General features: G+C 38.7%; 1 long non-coding RNA gene across 1 annotated transcript; it reads left to right on the top strand.

Moving 5' to 3' along the window:
* Positions 1–405: 405 nt before the first annotated feature.
* LOC123344203 lies at positions 406–8,593 on the top strand. Its single transcript, XR_006572487.1, has 3 exons — positions 406–538; positions 2,901–3,091; positions 8,430–8,593. It is a non-coding gene; the product is annotated as an uncharacterized LOC123344203 (long non-coding RNA).
* The last annotated feature ends 6,188 nt before the right edge of the window (positions 8,594–14,781 follow it).

The raw sequence follows: 14,781 nt of genomic DNA on the forward strand, positions 1-14,781 counted from the left end.
CTATTTTATTAGTTACTATTTTACTTCCTTTATGATGGTCAGTGCCAGTTCAGTCTTCAGTTGACAAACTGAAAGTGAAAATACAGTGGGTCATAAGCGTCTCAGATATCCTAAGGAAAAGTGAAAGATACAAACTGATAAAGATCCTCTTGCGCATTTAACCATGTAAAGAAAAATTTTTTATTGAAGATGTGAACAGGTGAATTCTGCACGTAAACTGCAGTTTGCAAATTATGCCTTTTAAAAACAAACATCACTCAGAGCATTTGAGATTTGTGGCTGTTCATGGTTTAAGAGAAATATGACATTTTGGGGATTATTTTCCAATCATATTTTGAACAGCCTAATCTCTCATTTCATTTTACCTGCCACGGTGGAAGTGTAGGATGACCGTTTTCTGGAAACTTGCTGCTAACTGAGGGCTTGTTCCTGAGAGCCACAGACAATTTGCTGCATTCCCACTGACTTCCTATAGATCCTAATGGCAGCAACTGTGAGTGCTACTTAAGGCTATCAAAGCTGCAAAAGTGATAATGAGGTAAGGCTACTTTTTAATTCTCTCCCTGTTTTTCTTTCATTATCTCCTTGCTTTCTTTCTCTAAGACGCTAGTACTTGATGGACAATGGGGACATAAAGAAAGGGTAATTTCTTGCCTGCAATGCTTTTTCCTCTTGATCTTTTGTGGTTTTATTTTTGTACTTTAGAGTGAAATATTCCTACTGTGCAGCCAGATGTTCTGTTAATCCTATTTTTACACAGTCCAAAGGACACAAATCCCAGGTAATGGCTGTTCCGTGACATCTTGAATGATAGGTATATTTGGACTGAAAGAACAGATAAGAGTTTAAGGCAGAAAGGAAATATGCTTTTGCTAAAACAAAAATTAACTGCTAGTATCGTCCACATGTAAATAAACTATTTTTTTAATCAAAAGAACAGAGCACAGATTTGTAGTGCATTGGTATAGAAAACAAATTAAGCCTATTAAAAGCTAGGCATGCATCAAAAGATATAAATAAAAGACAAATATTTTTAAAATTAGGCACCTAAACTTACATACACCTAAAGAAGAAGAGTAACCTGATTTACAGAGGTGCTGAGCACTTGCAGCTGCCACTGACTTCAATGGGAATTCTGCCCAAGTAAAAAATTCAGGATATTTTTATTATTTTGGGCAATTCTCAGTATCAGTATATTACCCCAGCACTTTCATATATATGCAGAATATGCTCATGGATTTGCTATACATTAGATCTTCTCACTTGCTAAGCTGCAATAATACAGTAATTTATCATCACAATCTGTAAACATATTGATGCATCAGTATATTACATTTAAGGTGAGATTTTTCAGAGTTACTCAGCACTGGCCCAAATGTGATCCCAGTGAAGTCAACAAAGTGGAAACAGAGTTAGGCCAACGCTGAATGCTTTTAAAATCGTACCCTTAGGATTCTATTTATCAGTGTATTGTGTACATATAACTACATCTTCATTTTTTTATGTTTGGTGGATCCTCCATGTTTATATCACAGCATTGAAGAGACATGTATTTCCCTATTGTTTTATACTTCTGTATTATTGAGGTCCTCAATGTGACCATCATCCTTCTGACTGAGGAGGAGTGGACAGGACTCCCTTCAGAGCCGATCAATGCCACGCTCTAAGCAGCAGGAGGGGTCACTTCTGAATGACAAAAAATTCCTTTCTGCAGCATGCTCAACCCTTGACAACCAAGTGAGCAAAGCACTGGGACTGGGAATAGAACTCAGGTCTCACGTACAGCAGAGAATGAAAGCCTTTATGCAGTACATTCATTAGTAAGTGAATTCTCTACATGACCGGGGAGTTGAATTCACTGTATACTAGTCACCACAAAAATAAAGAACTATACAGTAGTGAATTGGATCAGTCACTCAACTGAGTATGAATCTCAAACGAGGGAAGAAACACTTTTCCTTTGACCACATACTGTGTCATAACTGCACATATTACTGTGAACTGAACACTTTATTCCCAATCCCCCACTCAAGAAACAGCCTCCTTCAGCTTGTGGAGAGTAGGAATAGGTCAGGTTTGTAGAAGAAGGCCAGTCAGAACACAGAGCTACTTATGATGACCTAAATGTTCCTCCTTCACATTATAGCTCCTGATGCCACTGTTTACTTTAGAATGATAGAGTTAAATTTCCCAAGAGGAAAATCAATAGGAAGACCCTAAAAAAGAGCTATTATGGGATCCTGCGGGACCATAATAGCAGGAGAGGGTAAAATGTACTTTGTTGTGGGTGGAATTGGGTGGGCAAAAAAACCCCAGACTGCAGTAATTTGCAGGCAAACACTAAATCTCTCACCAGTTTGTTATAAATAGAACGTCAGTAGTGCAAAGCAAGTTTATTTTTAAAATAAAGGTTTTAATACTTACATTTAAGTGAGGGATAAAACGAGATTTGATGTCTATTATAACAGGAGTTAAAATATTTTTTACATGGTTTAAGCAAAATTTGTTTTATTAATTTAGTGGTAAAAATTACAATGTGGGAGCAGGTATTGCAGGATGGGAGCACGATTAAAAAAAAATAGTCCCACACAGGGCTCTACCCTCAAGGCTGAACTACTACTGCAGTTAAACATTAAACAGCTGCTATATGGCACTATGGTTTCAAAGTCTTAAAAAGAGACATGGGTTTTGGACAAAATCTTCTTCCTGCTTTGGCATAGAGTGTGAAAGAAACAAAAGGATCTCATACACAAGTGGACAGTGGGTTCTTATTTATTAAAAAAAGATTTGAGCATGACAAAAATAGGTGAGAGTCCATGCATGTCTGAAGATGATGAAATTCATTGGCTAGATTCAGCTCCGGGTTATACTAACTTCTGTTTGTAATCTTTCCTCCGCAGGGAAGTGGGGCGGGGGCATGGCTATGCAATACTGCCTCAGACTGGCTCTGGCTGGGAAGTGTGAGACCAATGTATGTCCTGACTCATCAATGCATCACTGGGTGGCCTTTACTTGTGGAGCTGCAGAGGAGACCTGTATTCAACTTAAAACTGGCTTTCAGGGGTTCAGCAGCTCCCACTACTCTAGGAAGGTAGTTTGCAATATGAAATTCCTTGCATCAGAGAGACTGAATTGAGCTCCATTTTTGTATCCAACATGTTGGGAAAAATGTTCAAGATAAGTCAATCCTAGTAAAACTATTTATACCTCTAGGGATAATTTCTCTCTTAGTGTGCATGTGAAATTCCACTCAGCACAGTCATGCAACAGGGTCATGAAACATTACCAGCCCCAGCATAAAATCTCACCCACCCTTACCATGATCATGACTGATAATGAAAGCTAATGGTATTTTACTCACCCATAAAAAAAATTACTCACCCCAGCAGAATGGCAAATTGAATTTTCAATGGCTGAATTAGCTGCAAAAATCAGTGAATTAAAAGAGTGGATAAGAGGCACACTGTAAACTATGTAGATCAACAAAGCCTTTGATAAGGTCCCACACCAATGGCTCTTAAGCAAAGTAAGCAGTTGTTGGACAAGAGGGAAGATCCTCTCATGGATCAGTAACTGATTAAAAGATAGGAACAAAGGTTAGGAATAAATGGTCAATTTTCACAGTGGAGAAAGGTAAATAGCAGGGTCCTCAAGAATCTGTACTGGGACCAGTGCTGTTCAACATATTCATAAATGACTTGGAAAAGGGGGCAAATAGGTGGCAAAATTTGCAGATGATACAAAATTACTCAAGATAGTTAAATCCAAAGTTGACTGCGGAGAATTAGAAAGGGATCTCCCAAAACTGGGTGACTGGACACTAAATGGCAGATGAAATTCAATGTTGATAAGTACAAAGTAATGTATTGGGAAACATATTCCCAACTACACATACAAAATGAATTAGCTGTTGATCTCAAGATAGAGATCTTTGGAATCATTGTGGATAGTCCTCTGAAAAAAGCTAAATGTGCAGTGGCAGTCAAAAAACAGAATGTTAGGAACCATTAGGAAAAGAATAGATAATAAAACAGAATACACAATTATTCAGCAGGTATGCCCACACTTTGAATACAGTGTGCAGTTCTGATTGCCTCATCTCAAAAGACATTAGAATTGGAAAAGGTGCAGAGAAGGGCAACAAAAATAATTGGGGAAATGGAACAGCTTCCATATGAGGAGAGATTAAAAAGACTAGGTCTGTTCATTTTAGAACAGAAATTACTATGGGAGAATATGATAAAGGCCTATAAAATCATGAATGGTGTGGAAAAAGTAAGTGTTATTTACCCTTTCACATAACACAAGAACCGGGGATCACCCAATGAAACTGACAGGCAACAGGATTTAAAACAAACGAAAGGAAGTACTTCTTCACACAACGCACAGTCAACCTGTGGAACTCATTGCCAGAGGATGTTGTGAAGGCAAAATGTATAACTGGTTTAAAAAAAGACTTAGATAAGTTCATGGAGGGCAGGTACATATATGACTATTGGCTAAAATGGTCAGGTGCAATCCCAGGCTTTGTGTGTCTCTAAACCTCTGACTGTCAGAAGGTGGGACTGGACAATGTGGGATGTATCACTCAAAGTTACGGTATTCTGTTCATTCCCTCTGAAGCATCTGGAACTGGCCACTGTCAGAAACAGGGTATGGGGCTGGATGGACCATTGGTCTGACCCAGCATGGCCATTCTTATGTAATGTGCAATGCCAGTTTAGCTATAGTTTTATTGCAAGTCTTGGACATTACATTTACTCAGGGGTTAGTCTCATCTGTGAACCTTACTTTCTTCCCCAAGATTTTTTCATTAAGGATGTTTGCTTTGTTATAAACTTCTCTCCCTCATTCTTAATGCTCCTTCCTGACTGCCCGATAAGTGTCTACTACCTTATCTTCCTCAGTGTTGCTAACTCATACAATTTTTATTGCAAGCTCATGATGTTTGGTGATCTTCTGAAAGCCCCATGCAGTTATGTGATTACATGAGATCCTTAGTTTTTATGGAAACAAACAAACAAACAACAAACAAAAAGAGTAAGTTTCTAGCTCTCATGGTTGTGGAGAAAAGCTTGAATTCATGGCCTGAGTGCACCCTAGAGGTTTAAAACCAGAAAGCAAGAAAAAAAATCCCCATTATTTTTTAAATTTCATAGTTTTTGAATGCCTGGGGTTGGCAACACAGATGTTCCTTCAAATTTCTCTTCATGTCCCACTTCTATCTGAATGCTTACAGAACACTTCCATCTGACCATGGCTAGAAAAGGGGGAGATCTGGGCTTTATGCTACTGATGATTTATATAATCCCACCTTCTTCCCCAACAATAAGAATATTTATACCCAAAAATTGTCCATGCAAACATATTTTTGCATAGACTATCTGTATTATTGTTATGCTGTCCTCCCTTCCACCTCCACTTCATTTGTTATATCCATCTGTTGTGTTTGGTCTTAAACAGACTGTAAACTTTTTGGGGGTGTCTCATGCTCTGTTTTTGTATATAGGGGGCTCAGATCTCTCTGGGACCTCTAGGAGTTACTGTAATATAAATAACTAACAACCATACAATAATAGAAACTGTATTGTCCTCCCTTGTCTGGACCACACAAAGAATTTATTTTCACATAAACATTAAACAAATCAATGAAAAGCTCTATTTATTCACTTAAAAAAAGAAATGACTCTCTTTTACCATTATGTAAATACATTTTTGAAATCATCTCAATTCTAGTTCTGGCCATCCCAGTGACTCACTGAGCAAATTAAGGCAAATCATTGAATATTTCTGTAACCAAAATTTACTTGCCTGGGAAAATGGGGATAAAACACATAATCACATCAGTGCCAACCCCAAGCACACAAAAATCATGAGTCAAGCTCCAAATAGCATGAGATTTGCTTTAAAATAATGAGCTTGTCCTAAAAACAATAACCTATTTTGAGTTTTGGTGAGTTTTTGCCTTCTGGTTCCTAAGTCTGTAGGTCACACTTTGACCATGTTTTCAAGCATTTCTGCACAACCACAATAACTAGAATCTTACTATTATTTTTAAATGAAAGCTGCGGTTCTTATGTAATCACTAGCCTCCAGGACCTGGGGCTTTCAAAAGAACACCAAATATTGCAAGAGTGAGCAACACTGGTGTTGTGTGGTGTAATTAAGTGATGTTTGTAAAATAGTTTGCAGTCCTCATCTGAACACACTATAAGAATTACACACTATAATATTCTTTGTAATTCATTACAGTGGAAATTCTATATAAAAGTAGACTTAGGATAGTTTGTTATAGAGATATTAACATAAATCTTGTCTTGTCTGTGAAAAGTAAAACAGCTGCGAGCAATTTAAAAACACCTTGAACTGTATAAGAACATATAGCATGACTATACTACTAAGCAGGTTAAATTTTAACTGCTGCTTTATGTCATGTCAAACAGCTGGCACTTCTCATTAAAAATCTTTTAAATTAATCTTTTATTTAATGTACTCGAGGTTGCACTCGTAATGTTTTATAAACAAATTAAAAATGTCTCAGAAAATACAGGTTGATAGAGCTGTCAGTCTCTAGAGAGAAAAAATTGGATTTCTAATCAATCAGGAGATCCTAATTTGTCTGCATAACTTCTAGACTTCTCCCCGCACTAACATGTTGAGGAATGCGGCTCACTATTACCGGTGTTGAAATAAACTCACCCCAGTTGAGTGGGCAAACTGAAGTCTCAACTTCAGCTTTTATAGTATTGAAGTGTAAGAGTTTATTTGTTTACATAGTCTAAGGGTGAAATCCTGACTAGAACTGGGCAATTTTTCCCCCCGCACTATGGGAAATCCAGGTTTAATTACCCTCTCTGCCTGATGTGGAGAAGGGATTTGAATTTGGGTCTCCCACAGTCCAGGAGCATGCCCTAATCACGAGGCTGCGGGATGTGTGTGTGTGTGTGTGTGTGTGTGTATATATATATATTTTCTGGGGGGTCTGTCTCAATTTTTTCTGGTGAAGCTGTTCCACTGTGTATAAAATAATTAAATAGTCATTGAAACAGGAAAGTGAATTTGGGTGTCCATTCTAGGTGAATGTCCTAACCATGAGACTATAGAGTTATTCTCACTCTATTTCCCTGGCCAATGACTGTTATGAATTCGACCCGAAACTAAATGTTTTTGAATTTTTCAGAATTGCTAGCAAACCAGAAAATCCATTATTTGCCCAGCTCTAATCCTGACCCAACTAAAATCAATGACAAAACTCTTATTGACTTCACTGGGGCCAGGATTTCAGCCTAACGTTTTTAATAGATGTTGGTGTACTCCAAAATATCTAAATGTGTCAGATACAAGTCCATGACAATCATATTTTCATATGTGCGCATAGATATACTATTAGCAAATAACGGCAAGGCATTTAAGGTGTATGTGCAGAGGCCTGCTGAAAGTTTGTGTCATGGTGATCAATGACCTTCATATTTACATTTCCACCTCTGGTGGTCTGACATACACTGGTCTGTAATAGGAAACAATGCAACCAGATACACAGCATTTCTGATAGCAATATTGTTAAGTTCAGGACTATTTGTGCAGGTAACCAACTGAGGGATAGATTTTTAAAAGGAATATCTGCAGCACTTTCACTTTTGCACCAGCAATTAATTATGGGTGCGTATAAATAATGGCATTTGGACATCTTAATACTTGTGATTTTTTTCCCTATAAAAACCAACACCCAAAACCTAAAAACTTTCAATTTGGAAATGTTGTTGCAGTGCCTCATGACCCATTCTCTTCTATAGACTGGGTTCCCCAGTCAGGCTGCATATCCCATGATGCACCAGGCCCATGGGACTCCCCTGATTCACTGCAGAAACTCTAAGAGGGGAGCTCATGGTGCCTCATAGGAGATGTAGTCTGGCCATAAATAGTGGGCATGAGGCGCCCAATTTATAACATCAATTAGGCACCGCTATGGCATTTATGAATTAAAACTCATTTGTGACAATATATTTTCAGTATTCATCCAGTTCCACTGAAAGCACTGATACATCCCAAAAAGTGGCTCAAGAGGTGAGAACATTTTCAAAGTGCTGACCTCTTTTTTTATTTGCTAGTGAGATTGCCATTTTGATGCCTATAGATGATAGGCACACTTTTCATGCTTTTAAAATATATAAATGTGGATTTTGCCAGGCTTGTTTTCACTACATATATTTTAGGGTCAATTTCTGGTTTTGATGGGATTACTCACAATTAAAAAAAGTGAAGACATCACACACACATATGATGCTTTTCCTTGTGCTCTAGGAGCAGCAAAACAGGATAAATGTTGCAGCAAATCTAAGACTGATAGAAATTCTAATTCGAGATTTAGTTCTGCATAAAACTATTAGAATTAGATGCTAATCTTCATACTCTTATCTGCTACCCTATAGACAAATTTACTCATTATCACCTCTCCAGCATGCTAGATGCAAGATCATCTCAGAAGAATAGATGAGAACGTGGAACCTTGGCTGGCAAGTCGGACGATGTTTTGGTGCCTTTCATGGGAAAATCTAAACCTTTGCCATCTTTAATCAGATATTCAAACTTTGCTTTCCTGCCTATTTCTTTTCTAAATAGGTTTTAAGGGATGTTCAAAATCTCTGACGATAAACTTAGAATGAATTCAGAACCTTTTCTCTGTGCGTTTTTATTCCATGTGGATGGACAACTAGACACACACATTTTAGGCAGATTAGACTGTTAAATAAACCCACTTCATCTCTCTTTTCTATACTGATGCTGCCAGCAATTGAGGCACAATGTGGATTTTAAGCCCTTTTGAAAACCACAAAAGTTTTCTTTTAAACAGAATGGCAAGCAGCCATTTCTAACCATAACTACTATCTGCTTTTATCTCTGATGACAACCATACAACTAGTTTCCCCTGCAAATAATGTCAAGTTTTAATGGATAAATACTTAAGCAGGAAACAACATATTTGGGGTAAACTTGTTTGTGTCTTTTTACTAGAAAATTACCAAATTAAAAAAGAATTTAAAAGTATAATTGTACATTAAATACTTTGTATTAAATCCAACAAAATCAGTATAAATCAAGATGAAATCATATGGTACAGATCAGAGTGCTCTGAGTCATGTTATTTACATAATGATGGGCAAAACTCATAATTTTTTCAAATCATAATCTTTTTATTCAGTTATTTATAAAAGATAATAGACAAGCTCCTAGTGCCAAAGTGAGTTTCCACAATGTCGTTTAGCTTCACTTCTCAAAAAAACCTGCAGTCCATTTAATTTTGTTTTTGCAACCAACTAGATTCTGGCTTTATCAGCTTTATTGTTGGTATATTCCACTGTCTTGTTCAAAGCAAAACAAAGAAGCATGAAAAGTGTTTCAGACTACACTAAAACCTTGAAAGAAGTAACAGAAGGGAGTAGTGGAGCTGAATTATATTTTTTCCAAGTCCGATGAGCTACAAGATTGGATATTGGCAAATGCCATGCCACTTTTTAGTTCTGCTGTACAATCTCATTTCCTGCTTCACACCAATCACTGTACTGTTACTATACCAAACACTGCTGGAAGCTTTCATTAACAAACTCAACAGTAAACTGTTTTGAAAAAAAAAAAGAGATCATCATGCAATATCCAGCATAGTTTGGAAAAACATAATTAAAAACAATAATGATAAACAAACATGCTTTTGTTAAGGTTGAAAAAAATGTAATATATGCAGAGAGATGCAAACATTTTAAAGTCCTCTCCCTGTTAGATTTTCTAAAAAAGTTTTCCTTATAAAAGGCTTATTTGAAAATAAGAGCACAAAGGGGTTGTGGAAGAGCTCCAAGACAGTGAAAACTGTCTTAGAAACTGTACACAAAGAACAGTTATCAGTGAGAAATACTTCAAGAATCCCATGGAAACAGACCAAATAATATTTTATGAATCGGCTCCTTTAATCCACATTTTGTAGACTTTCAACCAGCCCTTTGGAGCACATGTTCTTGAGATCTGCTATTCATAATAGTCAGCTTAACCTTTCTCACTATGCTAATGGCCTAAATTAAGAGGAGTAAATCTGAATGCAATAGTCTAGAGATGAACTCTCACAATGTCACACATTAGTTGTACGGCTTTGGCTTCATTGGGACGTCTATTCAACTACTCCAGGATCCAATTTATTTGTTTTGCTCAGTTCCCAGAGTTAGCAAGATCTCATAGGAGCCGAGCTCAGATCCTTTCTGTTTCCAGAAGATGCTGAGAACCAGCATGTCTCCTGAGGAGAAAACAAAAATTGTCATTGTTACAGTAAGTTTCAATAAAACAAATTCTGCAATCTTTTCTCATACAGGGTAGCATGGATTTTTATGGGGTCTAGTCACATTAGAGCTACTCATCATGAGTAAAAATTGCAGAATCAGGTCCTTACTGAATGAGAAGAAAATGAGAACAGACAATTTAAAGCACTGATCGTCCTGTTTCTGTATTGCTTCCCCATATTTTACTGGGCCTAACACTGTGGAGTTAAAAATAATCCCCCACCTTTTCCCAACACTGATCTCTAGCTAGACTGTTATCTACTTACTAGAGCCAGATTCTCCTCTAACTTACATCTGTGTAAATCACATGAGAATCTAGCCCCTAATTTCACAGTTAGAATTAACAAACGAAGAAACTTCTAGTAAATAATAAATGAACTTACTGTCTGAGTTTTAACCCCCACATATATATTTCACTATGAGTAGATCAGCTATATCTTTAACCTTCTTGCATACATGTATTTTCCCACATTAATACTGTAGGTAAACTATACTACTATGTTCAAAATACATTTTTACAATTATTTTACTCAAGAATATTCAGAGAACTTATAACTATGAACACATACAGATTGTGACATTTGGCCACTATCACTGGAGAATCTAAATGCCTCTCAAGTATTTAAAATGAAACCAATAGTACTCTCTTTCTTCTTAATCTGTTAGAGAAATAGCTTGAATAATTTCAATATTTTTAATTTTTGGCTGGTTTATGTTCATGTGTGGGCTGTGCGTACAACAGAGAAGAAGTTATTGAGGAAAAAGCTAAGTTGAAGAAAAGAGTTTTGCAATTAGTTCTGAAAGTAGTTAGCTCCGCAATGATACTTCTCTTTCTGCAGCCAGGTTTCCATGAAAGTTCTGTCTCCTGCAGGTTCAGATCTAGGTCTCATGAAAGTTTTGTCTCCTGCACTGAGTTTCTCATTATTGGTCAACTGCTGCATTGTGCCGGTGGAATGCAGTTGCCACAGGAGGTCAAACACAGAGGGAGAGAATCTCCCTGGTAGCTAGCAGTGATCACACTGAAGGTTAGACAGGGCTCTGTTTTCAAAGGGGCACCAGTCCGGACAGCAGGCTGAAAAGCTTTTTCAGGGCGTGTAGTTTAATACCTAGATATAACAGGTTGCAATAATCACCCCAGTCAGATCAGTGTCTGATAGCATAGGGGGCAATCTTTGAACTTTGATCAAATAAATAAATATACAGACACCTATATACGCACAAACAGTTTCCAAAGATGTGTTCACTTGCAATTTTATAAAGCTGAATTCTTGTTATTTTCTATCCACATTCATAATCTCCTTTATTTTATTTCTCTAACAGATATTCACAACTCCTCATAATCTATACCATCTGCAGATTTAATATGCTGTTTATTCCTTTTTCCAGGTTATTAATAAAGATATTAATTAAGTCACATGAAGTAATAAGTGGCTATTTTAAGATACATATTTATGTTAATTGAAAGAGACCCTTGCATCTCTAGAACCATCTTGTAGCCCAAAAACTCTAACATAGATTTGAGCAGAACAACTGTACAGTGTGTGCTATATCAATGCAAATTTTTTTCTTAGAGATAATTATTAATTTCCTCAATCTTATATTGTTAAAAGGGTATTTAATACAAATACTCAGTGTAAACAAGCAGTAGCATATATATATGTATACGCAACTGAAGTCAATAAAAGGCAGGGCTGAAAGTAGGCTGGTATGGCATACTGGTATGAAGCCGGTACCAGCCCATATGCAGCCGACGTTAAAGCACTGCTGCTGCCCTGGGGCTGACAATTTAAAAGGGCCCGGGGGTCCCAGCGCCACCGCCACTGCTACCGCAGCAGCAGCCGGAGCCCTGGGCCCTTTTAAATAGCCACCGGAACCTGAGGGGCAGTGGGGGCCAGGCAGCGTGGATGGGCTGGCTGGGGGAGGCTAACCCCCCCATTGCTTCTGCCCGAGGCCCTGCCCCTTCCGGGGGCCCGGAGCTAGGCCCCCACACCAGTAAGAGTTTAATATTACTTTCACCTCTGATAAAAGGCTTCCCATTGACTATAAGGGATCCTGAATAGAACCCCCAGTTTGTTATTGCTTTTTAGGCTGGCTGCTCATGTGGCTATTATCCAACCCTTTATCCTTGAATAAATGGATTGTTAAAATGTAGGATGTTCTAGTCATGTCAAAGCTGACATACCAACTCCTATGCCTGTTCCCTTATCACTTGTGCTTTGAATTTTCAGAATACTATTGAGGTCTACATAAACTAAGGAAAATATCAGATTTGTCACCTTATCAATTCTGATCTTAATGGCAGGAGGGACTTGAAACAGTTGTATGTCATTTTTTGTTGCAGTGTGTTATCCCAACATGCCCTTTACAATTGATGTCTGTACTTACTAGAAAGAACAGCACTGCTATGCACACAATACAAATGTTCATTTTAAAAATGTTTCTTCCTATACATAAAACTCCACTATGCAGCTATCACCAAATCCTCTTTAAGAAAGCATAATTCCATCAAAACAAACACAGTGGTCCAACACAAGGTACTGAAAAAGTTTACATTTTAGGTCTGAGTGCTTATTTCAGTGGAACAATACTTTTTTAAAGAAACAGCAGGGATACCTGGCATCATGGAGCCCATTCTAGTTAGTTTTCAAAACTGGCAGTCAAACTAAGTTTACAGCTAAAATGGAGTAAGTGGAGTGTTTACCAACTGCTTCCTACCCTCCAGCTTCACACAAACAATACTGATTTGTTTAGACAACTGCCATCTTCACAAAACTCAGACATTTAAGGTGGATCACAGGAGGTGTAGCATAAATAAAGATTGGCATCTATTGCAGAGAAAGAAAACACTCACTAGCATTTCTGGAATAAAAGTTCTGCTATAATCATACATATTATATGTAATCTGACCATGAAATTTAATTTGGGGTCAAACTTTGACTTGCTCCCCTTATAGGCGGTACACAGGGTAGGAACTCAGTGATTATGTGTCTCTATTAACGAGGAATCTACCTGTTTTCAGTATCTCCACTATAGCCTCCCCCCCAAAAAATGTTTTGCCGTGTTTCTTAATGCTACCCCTGCAGGTTGGTCACCTTAGAGAGACCCCAGGCAGATGAATTGGTGAAACTGACAGGAAGTTGTCAAAGTGCACCGGAAGAAGAGCTCTGTATAAGCTCGAAATCTTGCCTCTCTCACCAACAACAGTTACTCCAATACAAGATATTACCTCACCCATGTTATCTCTCCAATATCCTGGGACAACACCCCTGCATACAGGGTGCATGTGTGTCTCAAAGACCTTCCACAATCAGGCCCATTGCAAGTTGCCGCCCAGCCCTCTCAAGTCTATGCAGCAATTAAACACCTGTGGCTGGCCCGGGTCTGACTCCCGGGCTTGGGCTGGAGCCTGAGACCTAGGACCCCACAAGGGGGAACAGTCCCACCGCTCAGGCTCCAGCCCAAGCCCGAATGCATACACATCAATTTCTAGACACTGGTCTTTTATTCCAGTGTGGACGTACCCCAACTGTGCAACCCCAACCCCCACGAACTATACATCCCTCGCACATGAAACATTGAGCCATTCCTCCTCCCTCATGCAGTGTCAAATCTGCATACAGACAGGACTCTCCTCTGACTCCAGCCACTGCTACTTCAGGCAATCCAGCCACATGGTTAGTTTGTACAAGCAACCACAGATCTAGCCTGGGCATGTTCCTTCCCATCTCCCCCACCCTAGAAATGGGCCGTGGTTTGTGGCAGAGCATTGTTTCTATCTGTGCGTGCGGGGAGGGGGGGCAGGCATGGGGAAAGGGTGTGTGGGGAGACAATTTGAGACTAAATGAGATGAGAGCATGAATTCATGTGGCAGTGAGAGTGAGCTAAGAAGTAAAGGGAAGAGGAAGAGGTTGTAAATGAAATGTTCAAGGCGGGGGGGGGAGCAGAAGAGTAGAGAGAGGGGGAGCACAATAAGGCAAGAATTGGAGCAAGGGCAATTTTAAAATGAAACAAGCTGGAGGTACAGGTACCAGGAAGAAAATACCAGCATTTATGTCCTACTTTTGATTTTTAAAGTGGGGAGATTGACAAGGAAAGAGAACAGGAATGACTGGCTTAGGTGGGGTGGAGGGGGGGACGAGAAGTAGGTCTTTTTTGCCCTCACCTCCAGCTCTGAAAATAGCAAGGACTAGCGAATAAAGCAACGGACTGGAAGTCAGATGACCTGGGTTCTAACCTATGTCAGTCTTTGACCAGTACACAATGGTTCCAAGACTAGAGATGTGCAAAACGGACTTAAATGGCTGGAGCAGATTGCACACCCCTCACTTACCCTCTTTATCCCCATGCACATGGAGAAGTCCAAGGAGAAATTCTGCTTGCCTAAGGGCTGATTACCCTGGTGCTCCTCTCCTTGGAACAGTGCTTTGTCATATTGCTCCCTAAGCTGGGCTATAAAAGC

This window comes from Mauremys mutica, chromosome 11, assembly GCF_020497125.1.
Source record: "Mauremys mutica isolate MM-2020 ecotype Southern chromosome 11, ASM2049712v1, whole genome shotgun sequence".
Taxonomy (NCBI): domain Eukaryota; kingdom Metazoa; phylum Chordata; order Testudines; family Geoemydidae; genus Mauremys; species Mauremys mutica.